Source organism: Cyanistes caeruleus, chromosome 3, assembly GCF_971803275.1.
Source record: "Cyanistes caeruleus chromosome 3, bCyaCae1.hap1.1, whole genome shotgun sequence".
NCBI classification, from domain to species: domain Eukaryota; kingdom Metazoa; phylum Chordata; class Aves; order Passeriformes; family Paridae; genus Cyanistes; species Cyanistes caeruleus.
Window position 1 is genome coordinate 112722882 of NC_141703.1, and position 19447 is coordinate 112742328.

Below are 19447 nucleotides of genomic sequence, written 5' to 3' on the forward strand. Positions count from 1 at the left end.
AATCCATACTCATTAATCATAATTAAGATTTCAGTTCAAGAATGGCCTGAGGAATATGTAGTTGAGATGGGATTAGGGCCAAGGTAATCTGCTTTATCAATATGCTTTTCCTAAGGTGCCTCATAAACTGCCTCCTGATAAAAAATCAGAGAGTTCAATTTAGTTATTTTCAGTCCTGGAAGGATAATAAGAACAGGCTCAACTTCAGTTCCAAAGTGTTCAACACCTGCAATCGAAATACACTTAGAAACCTTAAATATGTATACTTTAAAGGTTTCATACAGATACAATGATTTCATCATTTCAAGTGAATGCATTTTTATGATAGGGATGCAACACATCTGATTCATCTAAGAGATTTCAGATGTAATAGAAGCTTTTCATAAAGTTTCACTAAGGATATCTTAGGAGATGGCTGTGCTAACATATATGTATGTTTTGAATATGGTGCTGTTTATGCTCTTTATTACCTTCACAGACTCTTAAATGCAAGACAGAAATATTTAGGATGATTTGTTCTGAAAACCGTAACCAGTTTGAAAGGCTGGACATGAGGAAGAATTTCCTTATTGCAAAGGGGGTTAAGCATTGAAGGAGCTGCCTGGGGAGGTTTGGAGTCCCCATCCCTGGAGGTTTCCAAGGAAAGACTGGATTTGGCATTTAGTGCCATGGTTTAGTGACAAGGTGGGGATTGGTCACAGGTTGGACTCAATTTTCTTGGATGTCTTTTCCAAGCTGGATGATTCAGTGAAGACCTGGAAAAGAGCTCCTAAAAGTTAAAAAAAGATGAATTCGTGACTTGCCGCATAAAAATGAGACTGGAATTATTTGGATCCAAATTATCTTTAATGCAAAGGTTTAGATGGAGTTTCAATAAACAGTTAAAAATGGTGGAAGTTTAATTTAATAAGCAATATTTTTATTAACAATTTTCATTGAAGAATATTGCACATTGCCACTGAGGCACAGATCTCCAACCTATCCTGACTCAAATCTGCCTGATAATTAACACCTAAAGAATTATTGAATTATTGCAGAAAGCTTTCCTTTGGAAGCAGGATATTCAGGGACACTTGTGATATATTTGAATATCATAAAAGTGCCTTCTGATGCTGTAAATATTTATTGTTTAATTTCATTGGCTCAGCAAACCTGGGTGTTTAAAGCTGGACGAACTCCTGCCTGTGAGGTGAGCAGGGTCCAAGCAATGCAATGGCAGAAGCAGATAAAATTGAAAATGGAAATAAAATGGAAAATGTTCTTTGGAAACTGCTAATGGCTAAATGAAGCAAGAGGAGACTTTTTAAAGAAGGAGATGATAAAAAAGAAGTGGATGGAGGAAAGAGGCATTTACTGGGTAAACATGGAGAGGTCCCTGGCCACAAAAACATTAAAAATCACGAAACTCATTGTTATATTCAGCAGGATGGTAAAAACAAGATCACCTAATTTTTTTTTAATCTTTTCCCTTCTTCAAGTTTTCATGCTCATACCTTTACCATTCTGTCTAAAAATCATGGTCACACCCTTTCCATCCCAGTAATTAATTATTATAGTCAAATCAAGGGACTGGATATGACCAGGAAAAAGAAGTGACTGAGCCAATTTATTTTTCAAGTAAATTTCAAGTTCCTTGCAGAGTGTGGCTGTAGCAGAAAGAAGCAGGAAAATTTCTCAGCTGAAATATTTTTAATAATTCACTGCCATCAGTGCTTCTATTCAAATATCAGTAAACAGGTTTAAAAAAATAGGTAGGGATGATAGGTAATTGTGTGTAGGCCTCATATAATGTGGCAGAGTCATTTTTCCATGCTGCCCCAGAAAATTATGGGATCCAGGCTGAAATCCTGTGTCCCCTAAAGTCAGTTCCAAAGCTCCAACTATGTAATTCCTATCTTGTTGAGAGTTATATGAGATCCAGAATTTCCTCAGTGACCAAAAGCCTTAATTTGGACTATTTTGTAAGAATATGAAGCAGCACAGGAGACATCGGTGCCATTCTTGCAACTCTTCCAACCTAAGGCTGCAGCTTTTATTTTCAACTTCTTTAGGCCTGAATTTTTTAATACCACATTTGGAGACAGAATCTTTAATCAGTTAGAAATTTTCATTAAAATAAACTGATATTTTTACAAGGTTTTCTTTTATTCCTGTGACATGTGTTTTCACTTCCTCTTTGAATTTTTACTTCACCCTTTTGAGCAGGATGAATGATTACCCAGAAAATCCTGATTGTATGAAACTTGCCTAATGCAGATGGGAAGCAGACATCCACCCCTTCAGATTTCAAATACAAGCTAGAAATAAATAAATCTATCATTAAGTGGAATTATTTCATGCTATTTCTACTAAAATAAGAAAATCTCTGGCACTGATGGGTCCAAACTGTTGGAGGGCATTTTCTGTGTCTTACATGACCTACTTTCAAACCCACAAACCTTTAAAATGCCAAAATCAGGGTTTTTATCTAAATACTTTATACTAATGAGGCAATGCAAAAGATTAAAACCTGTATTTACATTAAATTTTCCCATTGTACAGAATAGAGCATTTAAGGGTATAATTTCTAATAGCTGTTGTTCTTAATCTTTATATATGGGATGCTAGAAAATCATTCTATAAGACAGTTACAATTAATTTGCTGCTGTCGTATGAGACTACAGCTTTTGGACATACCACAAATCATCTGATATTTAGAAAATAATTTGAATTATAATAGCATTACATGCACAGCAACATCTCTTTTCAGAGCCAGTTTAAGTGAACTTTTCCCTTCTTTCACCTCTCTTCAGTGTAAAAAGCTAAATTATATCTTCAATTTTGTGGGTTGAAGCTGTGAATAAGAACGTGACTGCTGGTCTGCCTTAAAATTAATATTTTCCAAATTTTCTGTCAAAAATAAGGATCCTTAGAAATTTTTTTTTCCTGACCCTTCTATTTAGCTTTCAGCTTTTGCATATAATTAAAAGTCTACTAGCCTCAGATTATTTCTGTATTCAGAATAAACATGAAAGGCAGAATATGGATAGTAATTAGTAATTAGTAATTATTTTTATTGTATTGGTCTGCATAACAATAGTCAGACTATATTCCACTGGAAATTGAATAAAAATATTTTCTTTTAAAATTCAATAGTTTTTATTTGTTATTATTTTTATGATAAATAAAGTAGGCAAAATTTCATTTAAAACTTTATTTTTTGCTCAGAGAGCAATGTGCAGACAAGATAAAATTAGTGGCTACAGCAAACATCTTCAATTGTAGATAATCTGTAAGGTCAGTGTAAATTACTGGAACTGAGAGGACTTAGCACATGAAACATAAAGGGTAAATATCCACAGTTACAATAAAAATATTCAAGGAATTGTTTTTTAAATAATGGGTTTTCCTACAGCATCTACAAATTACACATTACTGACTCGTAGTGCAAAAGTGAAAGGAGATTTGTTTACTTTTTAAGCTGTCAATTGATTAAATATCCTTCTAGTTTCAAACTTGCTAGGGCAAAACAAAGAAAAAGAAAAAAAGCTGTTTTCTGTGGGAACTGAGAATATTAAATTCCAGAGGAAGAAAGGCGAAAGATTAAGAAAGCCAGAACTGAGGGCAGTGATTTGCCATGCTTTGCCGGTGTCTGGGAAACCTGATTTCTGCCCTGCAAGCATCTTGAAAGCAGGTGCTGACTCACCACCCTGATATTTGTTAATCACTGCATCCATCACCAAATATTAGGGACCTTATTACAGGCTGACACTGGGAGACAATGTTTGCTTTGTTAACTTTGGGGTTTGAAACTTGGCTTTGTATTGCATATAAAAAAACCCCAAACAAACAACTGGGGGTTTGTTAATTTTTTTTGCATGTCCTTGTCTGCCTTAACTGCAGTTTCAGGCTCGAATTTTGCATGTCCAAAGTACCTTTCATGCTGCCAGTGCAGAGAAACTTCACCTTTCAGAGATGCCAATAACAGGGTTTTCCTTTCATAATGATAATTGAACTTCAATGCAGTAGGAGCAGTCAGTTTGCACAAAGTGAAATCCATTCATTTTATCAGTTTTTATAATTGTTGTTCTTCTTATCTGGAGAAAATGTAAAAAATTCTCTGAATATATTGTCATATATATCTTATTTTTTATGGAGGACTGAGGTTGAGCCACTCCTAAAAATTACATGGAAGTACCCAGAGCTATAAAGCACAACCTTGGAAAAATAGCTCTTTATACCATAAAATTTTTAATCACAAATGATTTGTTGTTTATACAAACTTAATTTTTATGTATAAAAAGCTTTGTAATATGTATAGGCCCCGACAGAGTGTTCTTTTTGGGTCATATATATATATATATTACGATGGCAAAAATCCAAGGAGTAAGACATTTTCCTTCTCCAGTGGTGTTCTACTTCTTTCCTTCTTGAGGTTGTAACCCTCCTGAACTACTCATCAACTTTAAAAACAAAGAATCAGATGTGAGACTTGTACCAAACTCCTCGAAATTTATTAGTTTGCTTTCTTCTCAGTCTTCTTTTTTGGGTGGATAACAAACTTGTGGGTGGCAGAATATGTGCGATATTATACATTATAAACAATCAACTTTTTGACAAAATCAGGGCAATTAAAAAATTTTCTTTTAGAGTAAAGTATATTTCACACTAGAAAGACTCAATAAGCTGTAAGTTTTGACTTTTATTTTTTTTTTCTTTCCTGGCCTGGTTTCAATAGGTAAAGGGTGTGGTGATCTCACTTGAAGTTTCCATTGAGTGTGTCCAGTTCTCTCTGGGATCATAAACTGCAAGTTAAAACTGGATTTATTTGTACTTAGGAATATAAATGTTGTATCTATAGCTGCATGTATTTGCTGTCTTTATTTTTTACTAAATCTTCAACTAAACCCTTAAAAAAATCCAGTTTATGCAGCACTTTAATCTGTCACTATTGAATTCCTTAATTTTTACTAATGAACCCTTACCCACTAATTGTTCCTCTGTATCCTTTACTTCCAATAATTTTAGGGTTTTTTTTATAAGTACTGATAAAAATTTCATATGAAAGTAACAAAAGCAATCTCTGTGGGATTTTAAGGAATTTTTGTGGTACACTGACAATTACTTATTTATAATTTGAATTTTGAAAGTTAATACATAAACAGTGGTAGTTCTCTTTGAAATTTGCACCTAAATTCTCTTTCTTTTAAAGAGATACATTTTTTTCTTAGAGTTACAGAATGCTTGAATTCCAAATTTTGTCTAACTGTAAATTCATATTCAACCCTCTCTGTGCAAACCCGAATTCTACATGTTTATTAAGAAAAGTAGATACACAACCAGCTCATAAATTAAATTAACCTATAACAACAAAAAACAACCTCAAACCCTAATCTTTTGGGTCTTATTAACACAACACAGAATTTTTGATGAGAAGGCACTGGGAGAGGCATCAATAATTTATAAAAACCATTTTTAAATCAATGAGAAGTGGTAATAATCAGTGAAGAGCAGAAAACTGACATTGATAATTCAATAAACCTCATATGTGTGAGAGAATCAGGAAGCAGCACAGAAGGAGGACATGGTAAAGTGTTGATATGAATGCAATATAATATTAATTATTCATTTTGGGAAGAAAGCAGTGCTGGGAGACTCTACACATACCTTTGAATTTGATAAAAACAACTAAATTAATAAGTACTATTGTGTCTTCCTACAGCCTGGCATTGTCACAGGTAGAAATTTCTGATGATTTTCCTCCACAGAAAAAATTCTTCCCAACAATCCACAGTTCTCATTCCCACTTAACATCCAGTGAAAATTCATCTTTCACCACGGTTTTATCAGTTTGTCTACAGGTAGCAAATGGCAGCTGCCTTGATCTGAATTTTGTGCTTTCTAGGAATAAATTGAAGACATTCATTAATAAATCTCCCTTAAATATTCAAAGTCTAAATGGTGGCTTAGAATGGTTTCCGATCCTGTATTTTGAAAGCACAGGGCCTCTCTCCCTTACCATGCTCTCTAAGAACTCTCTGTTCCAGGTCAAACAGGAGCTTTTTCCATTCCTTCAGCATCAATTCCTGCACAGCAACAGCGGTTTCTTCACTTGCCTTCTTTTTTTAAACTGATTTTTTTCCTGGTGGCCTGACTTAGACACGTTCTAGGAACACCTAGGAGAGTGAAACCTTTGGAGTAGAAATCTCTGGGCTTTGTAGTTCATATTTAGACACAATGGGTTGTTCACAAGAAGTTTTTTAGCAGCAGAGCATAAAAGAAATTCTCCTCCCTGTCAAACCAATGTAGAGTTTTGACCCTGTAAACTTTGACTCAAACTCTGAGTGGCCCCAGGTGTCATCACAATAAAGTCTATTTGTAAAGGGTGTTTTTAGGAGCTTTCTAAGGAACAATTAAGGTGTTCATATTTTTAAATAAAATATACATCAAACTCCCTGTTCACTTGAGATGGGGATGAAAAATCAACTTTTTCATATAGATAATAGATATATACTGAAGTTTCCTCAAAACTTACTACTAGTTCATGACAAAATCATGTAGAAATTGAGCAAAATGAAAACCTTAAATTCTTCTTTCTTTCCCTCTTTTGGCAAGATATAAACTGTCATTCCATTATATACTGGTTTTTCTCCTCCAAGGGAAAATGAATTGGTTGTTTCTCATACTACTGCTGATGGATTTTCCTCAGTGTCTTATTTGTGGTTGCAGGAAGACTGAAAAGTTCTGTTGACCTGAATATACATAGGCAGACTGTCTGCTTTTATTATTTATATTTTCTTACTATTATATTTTTCATATGTAAAATATGCATGAATGGTAAATCACAAATTTCCTTCAATATTCCTACAATAAAGAGTAACAAAAAATTTAAAAAAAAATTTAAAAAAAAATCCATGAGAACGCTGCTAGTGTTCAAAGATAGCTGTAAGCAATTTGCAGGGCCCATGCTGGCTTTTAAAACACCTCTGATTTTTGTTGGTTTTTATAGCCTATTTATGTTATAAATTTATTTTATATAATAATGCAAAGAGAAATTATAAATAAGCATTTTTAAAATGGGCAACAGATGCTGAGTAGGGAGCAAAGCAGCACTGTTTGGTTTCCTGTTGTGGAGTTAATTCCATTAATCAGAACTGAAAAATCAGTCTAGACAAAACTTCATTTAATTTTAGAGTATTACTGATTTTCTTCTTGGGCCAGAGAGTACACACTGAATTTTGGGACACACTTGTCCCATTTGAAGAAAACCTGTCCAATCTATTGTTTTAGGTGGTGATAGCAGGAATCCTGAGTGGTCTTGATTTATAACTGCATGAAATTTTGGCAGTCCTAGCTACCCTTCACTGCGAGTCTTGGGATTTATTTAAGCCAGAACTCAAATTTAAATGTAGAACTTATGAATTTTTATGAAAACAAACTGAGAAAACATCAGAGAAGATCCCAGTGTGTTGGGATAACACGTCAGAGACAGCGAGTCTCATTATTCACTTCCTCTTTTCTCCATTCCACAATCAGTACAAACACACCAGGAGACAGCTGCAGTGAATCTTCTCAAGTTTTGCATAATGAAGAGAGTTGAGTCAAATTTTTATGTTGATTCAGATAGTCATGAAGCTAATTTTAAAAACTCAACTAATTTACTGAAAAAATTACTATTTTCAGGTCCTAGATATTTCTCCTTTCCCATTTTCACCTCATTTTTCTTTTTTATCCCTTCTTACCTTTGTCACTATGAAGTAACAGAAGGAGAAAGGAAGAGGAAGATACTCAAATCTAGAAAATCTAGTTGTAAAGTATTTCTTTCAACTGTTCCAGTCAGCTTGAACTTTCAATTGTCAAGTAATTGTCAAATCCCTTGAAGGGCTGGCAAATACAATTGAGTAGAACTTCCAGGATAGGGATATTTTGAGAAGGACTGCCTAAGAAAGAGTTTACACTGAGCCTACTGAATGATGGAGGTATGGGGACAGAAATTCTGAGCCAAATAAAAGAGAATGAAATATAGGTTTCCAAGACATAACAGAACTGTTCCCCTGTTTCACAAAATTTGTGGATAGGTGGCCTTAAAGAATAGAGCAACCTGAAATACAGCAGTTGAAAATACGAGCTTTTTTCAGTGTTTTTCTTGGTGGCAGTTAGAAAAGGTGTTAAATTTACTGACATTGAGTGGATTTTTCAACAGCTTTCTTTGGTTTCTGGGTGTTGAAATAAAATGGCATGAGAGTAAGATTAGGCTAGGTCAGAGAACTTTGTTTTGTTGTTGCAGGCTTTCAGCCAGGGAATTTTGGGAGTCTCAGCTTCCTTGGAGAGGTGTATGGATGGCCCACTGTGGCACCTGCTCCTGTGGGAACCAGCTGTGGGTTGAAGGCCAATCTCAGCTAAGAGGGGAGTTTCCATGTGATAAAATGATTCATTAAGTCTGATACCCCTCTGACATCACAGCCCAGGCTGGATGGCCCCAGTTTTCCAGCAGTTCCAGCTGAAGTCCTTCCCTGCAAAGCCCACTGGGGCCTCCTGCTCTGAACACCCTTTTCAGAGCACATTTTGTAGCCAGCAGGTCTTTGTCCCAGGGAGAACTGCCAGTCCAAACACTCCTACTCCTTTGCTGACCAGGGAGGAGACCTTCCCAAGTGCTCTGAAAAGAAGTTATTATGGAGAGGCAGCGCTCTGGGCAGTTTTATAGAGCTCTGCTGGGAATCCCTGTTCAATACCTGGCTGGGAGCTGACACCTGAACTGGGCAGACTGCACACAAATCACTTTGCTGGTGAACTGGGAGCCTGAACTATTAAATAAAGCAGTACAGAAGTGAAGAGCTGAACTACCTCAGGAATGACACAGCCTGTATGTTTCCCAGTGTGAATGCAAAGAACATTTCCATCTCTCTCTCTGTGAGTGGCCTTTTCAGACACCACCAGGTCAAGGTGTGCAGAAGATGCACATCAAAGCATCAGTGGAATGCTATAAGGAAACTTTTTTTCACTTTTTGCATGCTATTATGCATATGAAAATGCTCACTTGGTCATAGATTTGCCACAGGAAGCAGCACCTGGTTAAGGCTGAAAAAGATCCTTTACCTCAGTCTTACAACTTTAAGTAATCACTTGGCTTTCACTGGTTTCCTCATGTCTATGACAACTATGTGTAGTTAGAGATTAACTGTAACAAAAGATATTGTCATGTTCTTGGTATTACAACAGAGAAGATGTTAAAAATCTGATCTACATTAAAATGCACATACCTGCTTAATAACAGGCATAAATAAATCCTAGATTTCCATATTTTTCCATTATGTATTAAAACCTTGGATGAGGAGGCATAAGAAAATGTTGGCAGATATCTACCTGTTCCAGGACTCAGAGCAAGGCTTTTATTTAACCTTGCTTTAATTAAAGGGAGGGAGAACAGAAAAAGGAAGACAGCAGACTTGATACTTTGGGTCAATTTTGGTTTCTTCAGGGCTGGCCCAACAAAGCAATAAATGTTGACATTTTTAGTGGGGAAAAAATAGTCTTCTGTGTAAGTGGAAGACAAGTGGGAGGAAATGAAAGTTAGAAAAAAAAAAATACTTGAAATACTCTCATGGGACAGAAGGAACTGAAAGAATCCATTCAGGTGGCTGAGGATGTGGATTTAGAGGAGCTCCCTTCTGTTTGTGAACTCTTACCTGGCTACAAACTTGTTAAAGAAAACATTATAAAAATTAATATTGAACAAAAATTTGAGTTGCCATATAATAGGCACATCTACAAGCAATGTCAGCTTTTACAGACCTAAAAGAGTATGATGTATAATAAAGCTATACATCTGCAGGAAACAACAGATCATCTGAGAGGGATGAGCCTGTTCCACCCTAAAACGGAAGAACAAGCATTTAATTTTCAGAAATATTTTGGGTTTATAAAATTGCATTCATCACCTGTTTATCCCTTGATTTTTAGTGTCATCGTTTATATCAAATATTCCATTTCAAAACACATCAGTAGTAAATAGGACACAGTCATTTGTGTCTCTAGGACTGTCTGCCAGCAGCAACCTCAGACAGGGCTCATCAGAACTTCTCTGTCACCCTCTCCTCACACCACCAAAATGTTACTGCCAGTTCCACGTCACCACTCAGCTGAAATCGTTGCTCAGGAAGCTCTTGCAGCTAACAGAGGTTCAAGCAGGTGCTTGCATCTCTTATTTACTTGCTACTTAAATGTGAGCTGACAGCAATAACCTGACAGAAGACAAGTCATCAAGCACTTGTTCAACTCCTTAGCAGAAGAATGACAGGGCTAAAGGTATATGAGAAATATCAGGCTCCAGAGACAAGTTCTAAAATCTACTCCTACAGAACTTGTATTTCCATGAACACTTTTTTAAAATGTATTTACTGTAGAGCTGGAACGCACAAGATCATAGGAGCTTTTGGGGTAAAGAGCAGAAAGGTTTGAAGCTTAATCTGACTTTTGGAATTTGTGGTTGTTGATGTCAGGAGAGGCCTCTTTGTGCTGTGCTGCATTTCATGTGTCAGCTGTCATTTATAATTTTAATATTTATCTATTTGTGTCCATCCAGCCTTCCTGCTAAATTCCATTCTGGAATTGCCCTGTTCTTTGGGGAAAGGAACTGAGGACCTACCAGGCATCCCAGTCACTGGTTCTCTAAAGCATAGGAGTTAAATTACATCACCTGAGATTGGGTGGCTTGAGTCAACCTTGTCTTCAGTCAGCAGAAGAATGTCACTGATTATAATATTCACTGGAACTGTTCCTTCTCCCACAGTTTGGGATTTGAAACAAATAAACGCAGTTGGAGCACTGGATTTACTTTAAGCTGTAAAATTGGCGTTAAATATATTTGAGGTTAACCATCTGTTAATGACATTAAATGAACGATTGAGCAAGTCAAATAAATGTAAGTGATAGCTCTTGGAAGCCTTTCACCTGCCTGTAACCATGACAAGAAAGTGAAAATTCTCAAGACCATTTTTACTTTCTGCATATGAATTACTTGGCTTTAATTGAAATCCTTCAGAACTTGATTTCAGCATAGTTCCCTGCTTTTATATTGAGTTTATTAAATTTTTATGTCTTCCATATTCTGTGCATTTAGTTTTCCAGTAAATGGCCACAGTGCAGTGGTTTCCCAGCAGTGAGGTAATACTACAGAAATAGTCTGAGCTGAGTATGCTTCGAAGTGTTACATTTTTGCCTTTGTTTCTTTCTTTCTCTTTTTTTTTTTTTTTTTTTTTTTATTTCTAAAGAAAATGGTTCCAGACTGTTTAAAGTTCTTATAACAGGAAATGTATACATAACTTTGATGTTCATAAACAGCACTAACTGTGCCACTGATCTAGTGCCTTACTTACTGGATGTAGAACCACCCTGCAGATTTTTAATATAATCAGCCTTTTTGATTAAGATATTTTTTTTCTGGTCTTCCTTTTAAGTGAAAGCCTTGATAAAAGCTAATTGTTTGAAACTCCCTTATAAGACAAAAGCCAGTGCACTGATATCTTACTGAACAAAAAATTAACCCAGTGAGGAGGCTCAAGGCTTTCAGTTTATTTGCAAAGTGGTAGGAAAACACTTTTGGTGATGCTTAGTGCAGGACTCTGTGGATAAATTAAGTTGCAGGAATAACACATCCTTGTTTTTAGTTATTCTGTTTCACTTTACAGATGTTGGACTCTGACTAAAGGACAGCAGTTATCAGTTCTATATATCAAGACAGTAGAATTGTCTCAGTATTTTAAGGAGAAATGAGATTTGCTACCTGTGTTCATCCATGACCCCTCCTTCTCTAAGGATCACCTGGCTTTTTTACCTCTTCTATCAGATTCTTTTCCTTTTGCAAAGGACTGAGTAAATAGTTAATTCATTTATGGTATAAAATTGTAAACTGAGTGCTGTTTATTGTCCCATTCCCTGGGATGGGCAGGGACAGTCCCACCTAATGCCAAGAAAATGCCTTCTTTGGCTCCAGGCTTTATTGGGAGCCATTCTGGAGCCAAGGACATTTTGAGGCCTAGATCCAAGTCTGTATGGAGATGGCAGTGCATAATATTTTGTGAAAGATGGAAACTTAACAGTTGAATTCATTTAATAATTACTTAGTGCATACACCTTGTCAATGTATTAGGCCTCATTTTCATTTTAAAATTATCCCAACAGAAGACAGAGGCTAGCACTGGAAATATTGCAACTGACCTTAAATTAAATTCCTGAAAAAAAATATTTGTGGTGCCAGTTACCAGCTTTTGCCCTTTTTATTGTAATTCTGCTTTTCCCAGCTCTTCTCTCATTTTCCAAATGTGTTTGAATCCAAAAAAAATGCCAAATTTCACCAATAAAAAAAAAAAAAAAAAGGATTTCTTTGCTGACTCTGCTGGTAATGATACATCATGTTGTAAAACAGCTTTCCTGTAGTTTTGTTGGTTTTTTTCTTTTCCATGAAATGATGTGTTAAGAAGTTCACTTGTTTAGTTTTTGTATGTATATATATATATTTAAATGAGGAAGCAGCCCAATATATGTAATAAGAAAAAGAGCTGGCAGGCAAATCTTATTATTTGATGAGTCTCCTTGTGATGCATAAAAAGATTAAAAATATTTTAATAATTGCTTTTCTGCAGTGCTATTTTTTCTGTATTATTTTTAATTTAAATTTAGGGAAGTTTTGAGCATTGTACCATGAAATGGGATGAAAATCTGTCTTTCTCCCTGGGAGTCACACAGCCTTGGTTTTGGTGTGCCTAATCCAAAGCAGAAGTAAAGAAAAGGACTTCTGGATTGAGTTTATTTGCTAAACTTCCTTATTTGTAACTGACAATAATGCAGATCTGGAAATCTGGGCCTGACTCACCCATCTGGGTTTGTTTTTGTAGAAATATAGGTCAGTACAGTTCTAATACAGTGAATAATACGAGTATTTTTATCTGCAAGAATTAACCATATATACATTACATGTTATTCCCAGGGCTCCATTCCTGCCTTCTGGGGTTTTTCTGAGGAGGATGTTGTGTGTTTGCATTCCTGTATTTGAATCTTGTAATCTCCCAGCCTGGATTTTTCTGCAACTGTTCCAGTAGATTTTGTATTTTTGTTAATCAGGTGCATCAGGAAATGCATCCACTCACCATGTAGGAGTGACCCTGAAGGAGGGAAAACATCCATTCCAAAAAAAATAACTGTTACAAAATCTTAAAATATTTCCTGTCTGTCTTTGAGATAAACACCACACATATTTCAAAAATTTGTTGATGGAATGAAAGTAATGCCACCTCATGCTGAACTCTACTCTCTTTTTCATTGTATATTTAATTTCTCTTAGGAAGTTTCTGACAATTTCAGCAACATTATGTCCCTTTCTGAGGTATTGTGACATCTACCCTAAAGGCTGGTTGAAAAGCTCATCATAGAAGGGACACCACTGGTGTGAAGCCAATGTTAACCCAGCAGAACAAGTTGTGGTTTCCATCTTCTGTTTGCATTTCCTTTCCCTCCCCCTTCTGGCTGGAAAGAAAGTTAATATAGTTGGTCATGCTCAGTCTGCTTTATTTCCTTTTGTACCCAGTGAGGTTGGAATATTACTTTTTGCTATCCAAATTAATGTGTTCTAAAATAACCTTATTTTTATTTGGATTTCCCTATTATGTACATACTACATATTGGATCATAGGAAATGGTACATTTTTTCTTATATATTAAGATGAAAAATGGTATATATATTCTATGAGAATTTTAGTTCAGCTCTCTTCATCTTAAATTGGTTTGCACAATTTTTCTTTTTAAGTTGAAAGCAAAATTTGAAGAAAAAGAAAAATTTTGGAATACAAGAACTTACAAACCATTTCATTTGTAATTTGGTTCTTTTCTGCAGAGAATTTATGAGTTGTTTAATTTGTAGAGAGAGAGTGTGTGTTTCATGACATTTAGAGAGCACATCTAGAAGTTAATTTTAACCTCGTTACTGTTTGTACTTCATTAGGGCAAGCAGAGTCTTTGTTCTCAGAAACAGCAATTCAACTCTACCTTTAGGACACAATAAAAATATCTTTATCTGCAGCTCCAAAAGTTACCTCCCTGTGAATGGGGGCATTTCTTACTCCAGTGCTGGTGATGAGCAGGAACCACAAAAGGAAGAGACAAATCTCCAGTCAATCCACAAGACACCCTCTCATGCAAACAGCAGCAACTACAATTAGAAGGCTAAATAACACATATTAGAGAGTGCACAGTGGTGCGATTTCAACACCCATCTCTGCCTTCAGTGTCTTGCTGTGACATATGTTCCAGTTTCTAAAATACAAGAACACATTCTAGTGCCATATAGAAAAAAGACAGAGTGGGTTCTCCACTGGGAAGCTGCCAGATAAAAGCAATTATGATAAATCACCTGAGAAAAAAAAAATCCTGGAGTGAACTCCTGGCCCTGGCCTCAGACAGTGGCAGGACTCCCATTGACGTCAGCAGAGAATTATTTTACCTCTGGTTTTGGCCTGCCTGATGGGAGGAGCATCCCCAGATTGAACTTTCAGTTGTCATATCAGATGTCCCTTAAAAGCTCTGCAATGAGTGCTGAGCTGTGTGTGACTCATTCCGCAGAAGATCCCATGTGGATATGGAGCACTCGGAGTTCTCCTGCCCAGCAAGGGTTATCCCAAAGGATATCTGTTCCCTTGGGTGAGAGATTTCTTTGCTCCACATTTTCTAGAAGAAATACCTGCCTCCTCCAAATTCTTTTGTTCGCATTCCAACCCTTTTACCAAACTCACGGTTTCTTTGGGATTTGTGGGAGTAGGAATCATGAAGGATCTGAGAGCTGCTGCCTCCCACTCCAAGCTCTCGCTCACTTTGCTGAGCACAGGCACCCATTGCCTGTCCAGGCAAACAGTGCTCAGTCTCTTCCCAGATTTCTGGAAGCATAGGAAGCCAGAAAAAGCAGGGAACTGCCAGTCACAAAGGCATGTCTTTAAAGGAGTTGTCAAGGCAGTTTATATAAAAGATTTTGGGAAGACCTTTTGCATGTTTCCTCTTTACTAATCACTCTTTTTTCTCCGTTTTGATTCTCAATCTTTTCATTTATAGACCTTCTTTCATGAGCTGTATTTCTGTTGCTACTTATTGTATAATTTTTTATTTATGTCTTTAATGTACTTATTTAATTTTTCTTATTTTTTTGGTTCACAGTTGACCTTTCTCAGCCCAGTGACATTTTCAAAGCCCAGGAAAGCTTCAAATAAGGAAACTGACTGGAATACGTCAGAAATAAAGCATTTCTATTTTCTTTTGATGTCCAGTTCCTTTAACCTGTCAACTTTAAGAAGAGGAATTTTATCTAAAAAGCAGAAAGAATTCTTTTTATAGCTACAAGCAAAAATAAAATATTTCCTTACGGAAGTAGGATATGCACATTGGGACAATGCCTGATTTTTATAAGGACTTCAAAAGGCAATGTGATTATTTTAAATTATGATTTATGCCTTTGATGTCAAAATGAAAGACAATTACATTTTACTTGGCAAAAGCAAGCTTTGCAAAAATTATTTTTACTTTCATTTTATGCCTGTGATAATGCTGTGTGTCTTCACTAAACTGTTTTGGCATGTGGAGGATTTATTCACACTCTGAGTTGAACTGTTTGGTTCTCATCAATTTAATCATTACATATTACAAGTTGTTATACACTGGTGTCTTATACAGAAAACAATGAAGCCACACAAAATTATTTTGTTAGTCCAGTGAGCTCTTAGCTTGCTTCTCCTTGATCACAAATTTCTGTTAGTTTTGAGGATGATATTGCACTGATTTTTAAATTAAAGTGTTGAAAGATGAAGACCCTGGACCAACATGTTGCTAAGAACACCAGTTATTTGGAAAAAGAGAGGACACATTTTGTATTTCCCAGCCCTTGAACCAGGGGCTACATTATGCATGCAAATCTCCCACTCAGGCAATGAATGACCCAGAAGAATGAGGTCAAAACACAGCATTGCTTTAATCAAAAATGTTTGCTAAATAAGGATCAAAACATACCAAAAATACTTTCTATTTTAAGGGGGAAAAAAAAAACCCAGGAAGCAAACAACAAACTAACCACTGGAAGTTTTATAACAGAAAATATATTTTCCTACTTCTAGTTTATTTTCAAATAATAGCTTCACCTTCAGCACTTTCATATGTTGGCAGTCAGAGCTCCAAGGGAATCTCCTTCCAAAGGATTCCCATTCCAGGACTGAAGATAAAAACATAGATTTTTAGGAGTAATGCAAGGGTGACCCAGTTAATGTAGATCCCTTGGGACAGATTAGAGTGAAACAACCCTTAATGGTTGTCTTTTATAAGTATATATAGACATAAATATATATATATATTTAATATAGATGATAGATTTTTATATATTTTTTATAAAGCTGTTATAGATATAAAAATATATATGCTGATATACATATATACATTTATACATATATACATATGTATATATTTATATCCATCTCAATATTTCAGTCTCTCACGACTTTACCACTCCTCTTTGGAGTTTCACAATATGTAAAGAATTTGAAACTAATTTTATTTTATTTTGATAGGGAATTGGATTTTTTTGTTACTGTTTTTGTTTCTTTCTTTCTTTGTTTTTTGCAGAAAAGAATTTACATCAGTAAATGTGCTTCCATCGGTTTGTATCCAGGTTATCTAAGCTTTAAATCCACATTCATGAGCATAAAACATAGGCATAGTGTTATTGTTTAAATCATGTTATTTTATTCAGTAAAAAAAATATTTCTAGGAAAAACTTAACATAAAAAGGACTGTTTTCCTGTACACCAGGAAAATAACTGGCAAGGAGAAAATTATTGCAGGCTGACATTTAAAGAAATTGTGTGAGTTCATAAAAAAAAACAAAACTGAATTTTATAAAGATGCCAAATTGTCGAAAAAAAAAAAGTAGTTATACATAAATACTGTTTTGTCAGTATTTCCATTTTGTCTTTCTGTGTTTTGTAGTTCATTTGTAAACGCTCACTCACCACTAAACTGAGTTCAGGCTCTTTATGACATATAATGAAAAGGAATTGTCTTTGGTTCAGACACTGTTAAGGCATCCTGTCCTAAATATCACTTCAAGTTCAAAATTAATCCCAAAGGATGTCTGTTCTATGGATTTGTAAAACAAGAGTTTATTGATACTTAATTTTTTTAATAGGGATTTAATCTCTTAAACTATTAGTCCAGATCGAAGTATATCCAGGACTGAAAAGTTTCATTCATGGGCTTTTCAAAAGCATTAGACAGATGGAGTTTTGGATCTGCTTCTTCCCTTGGAATTATTTTTCTGATGTAGATTTTGAGGGGTTTTCCCTTGAAGAGTGTTCCAGCTGATTACTGGCAGTGAAGAGATTGACAGAGATGGGTCTTTTTTTGTTGGACTTGTGAGCAATCCTGCTCTTTGGGAAACCTGGCATGCTGATGGAATGGGTTTTGCTCTCTCTTAGAACATTTGTTGAGTATAATCTGCCAAACAGGTAAATCTGGAGAACTCAAATCTTCCAGGAATGGAAATAGATTTTTTTTGGTATAACAAAAACCTAGGAGTTTGAACTTCGTGGCTTCCAGCTCTTTATCAGTCTGTGTGACACAGACACCAGAATCTAGAAATTCCAAAATTCCAGTTGAGGGAGGAGCTTTGGAGCTCCAGGCTGAAAGACCTATCACTTGGGGTATGTTGGGAAAATATCAACCTCTGAGTAGTTCCTAAAGTGTTGGTCTCCAAAAACAGTGTCTTCTGAGCTCACAGGGAAATTCTCATCCTCCTTCCTGGGTGACTCAAATCCAAACTCTTGAGAAAGTGTGTTCTTCTTTATCCTGAAAGTTCCCAAAGTCTTTTCCAAGACTATCTCTCATTTCTACAAAACAAAAAGAAAATTACCTATATTCAGTAGTACTGGATGAGGCTGCAAGAAATAGGATTGAGGCTGATGGAAACATCTGTGCTGGCACTTCCAGCAAGTCTGAGCAGTATTATTAGGATAGTGGTAATATTTCATTTTTGGAAAAAGGTAATTTTTTTTTAAGAAATACTTATGTTAGACAGTTTTTCCACCTTCAGCTACATTTAATATCCTAAGATAATGAAAGTTCATTTAAAATAATCTCTAAAGAAGATTGGTCACCTTATATTAACCACATCATACAGCTCCTCTGACAGTTGCACAGTAGCTTCAGTTTTGCACTCATGTAAACTTAAATCTGTACTATTATTATTATTATTATTATTATTATTATTATTATTATTATTATTAAATTATATACATTGAAAAAGTCTCTAATCCAGAGCATTAGAGAAGAAAAAGCACAAGGGCTTTGCATTTTTGCCGCTACAGTTTTGGTATCGTATGCAACTAAAACAGGCACTTTTTTCACATTATATTTTGATATTAGCTTTATCTCTAGTGCCTAAATTTCTGTGGCCAGCAGACCACAAATGTGAAAAAAAAACCCAACTGTTTTCTTGTCTCTCAGGAAGATAGAAACCCTAAAAAACTACCACATTCTTAGGATCACAATTTTTGTCCCAAAGGCAGCAAATGCCTGTGACACCTCCTTCCAGTCCAATTGCCAGATGGGCCCTGGAGAGCCAGGGAAGATGGGATTGACAGAGCCCCAGCTATTTTCTGCACACAGTAGTTTGGTCCTTTAAAACCTGAGTTATGGACAGCAGTTCTTTCTCCTGGAAAATCTCTCAAGGAAAGGGAACGTGTTCTAACAGCAACAGGAGTGTGAATTTATGGGGGGGATAAGAGGACTGCGAAGGATTCGTTTAGGTTTTATTATCAGAAGTGTCCGTGGGGAGGGAACCACCTCATCAGAATGCTCCTGAATCTTGGCACGAGGATGGGAAGTTCCATTCTTTATCCTCTTCTGGATGCCACGTTTCTGATGTGTCTCCCTCTCCTGTCACAGCTCAGTTCAGGTTTAGCTCCTCCCAAACAGATCCAAAGCAGTGGCTTAGTGTGAGTAATACCTTACTCTGTAGTTACTACTAAAATACACCAGCTAGGGAGGAAAAAATACGTAGGGAGATTAATGCCAGAGTTTGTCCAAGAAAATGTCTAAACCACAGAGGAAGAATTAATGCAGCAGTATTTCCATTAATATTGAGGTCAATGTGCCAATTCCACTGTCTACTCAGCATTTGGTCTCATTCTCTCCTAGACTTTACTTGCCCCAGCAAACTCTTCTAGAGTGCCAAACCAAGGAAGGTTGCTGGTAATTTTTTCATCTGCTCCTGTTGAGAGGCTGGAGGCCTTTCTATGGAATTATCCTGTCCTTTATTCTTCTTCCAGAGGTAGCTGAGAGTGCAGCCTATGCAAATCTGAGATAAAGCCTGGGACAGAAGAGCACAGTGCGCCAATTCCTCACAGAGATGTACGGGAGGAGCTGAATAATTGGTTAAGAAGTA

At 36.0% G+C, this 19447-nt stretch overlaps 1 protein-coding gene across 1 annotated transcript in view; it reads left to right on the forward strand.

The window, feature by feature from the left end:
* LOC147654461 (uncharacterized) overlaps positions 1-19447 on the forward strand; it is a 62956-nt gene that overhangs the window by 24387 nt on the left and 19122 nt on the right. Inside the window, exon 9 of the transcript XR_015285234.1 lies at positions 10562-12610. The gene's annotated coding sequence lies outside the window, so the exon portion shown is untranslated. Of the gene's footprint in view, positions 1-10561 lie in introns of the transcript that reaches the window.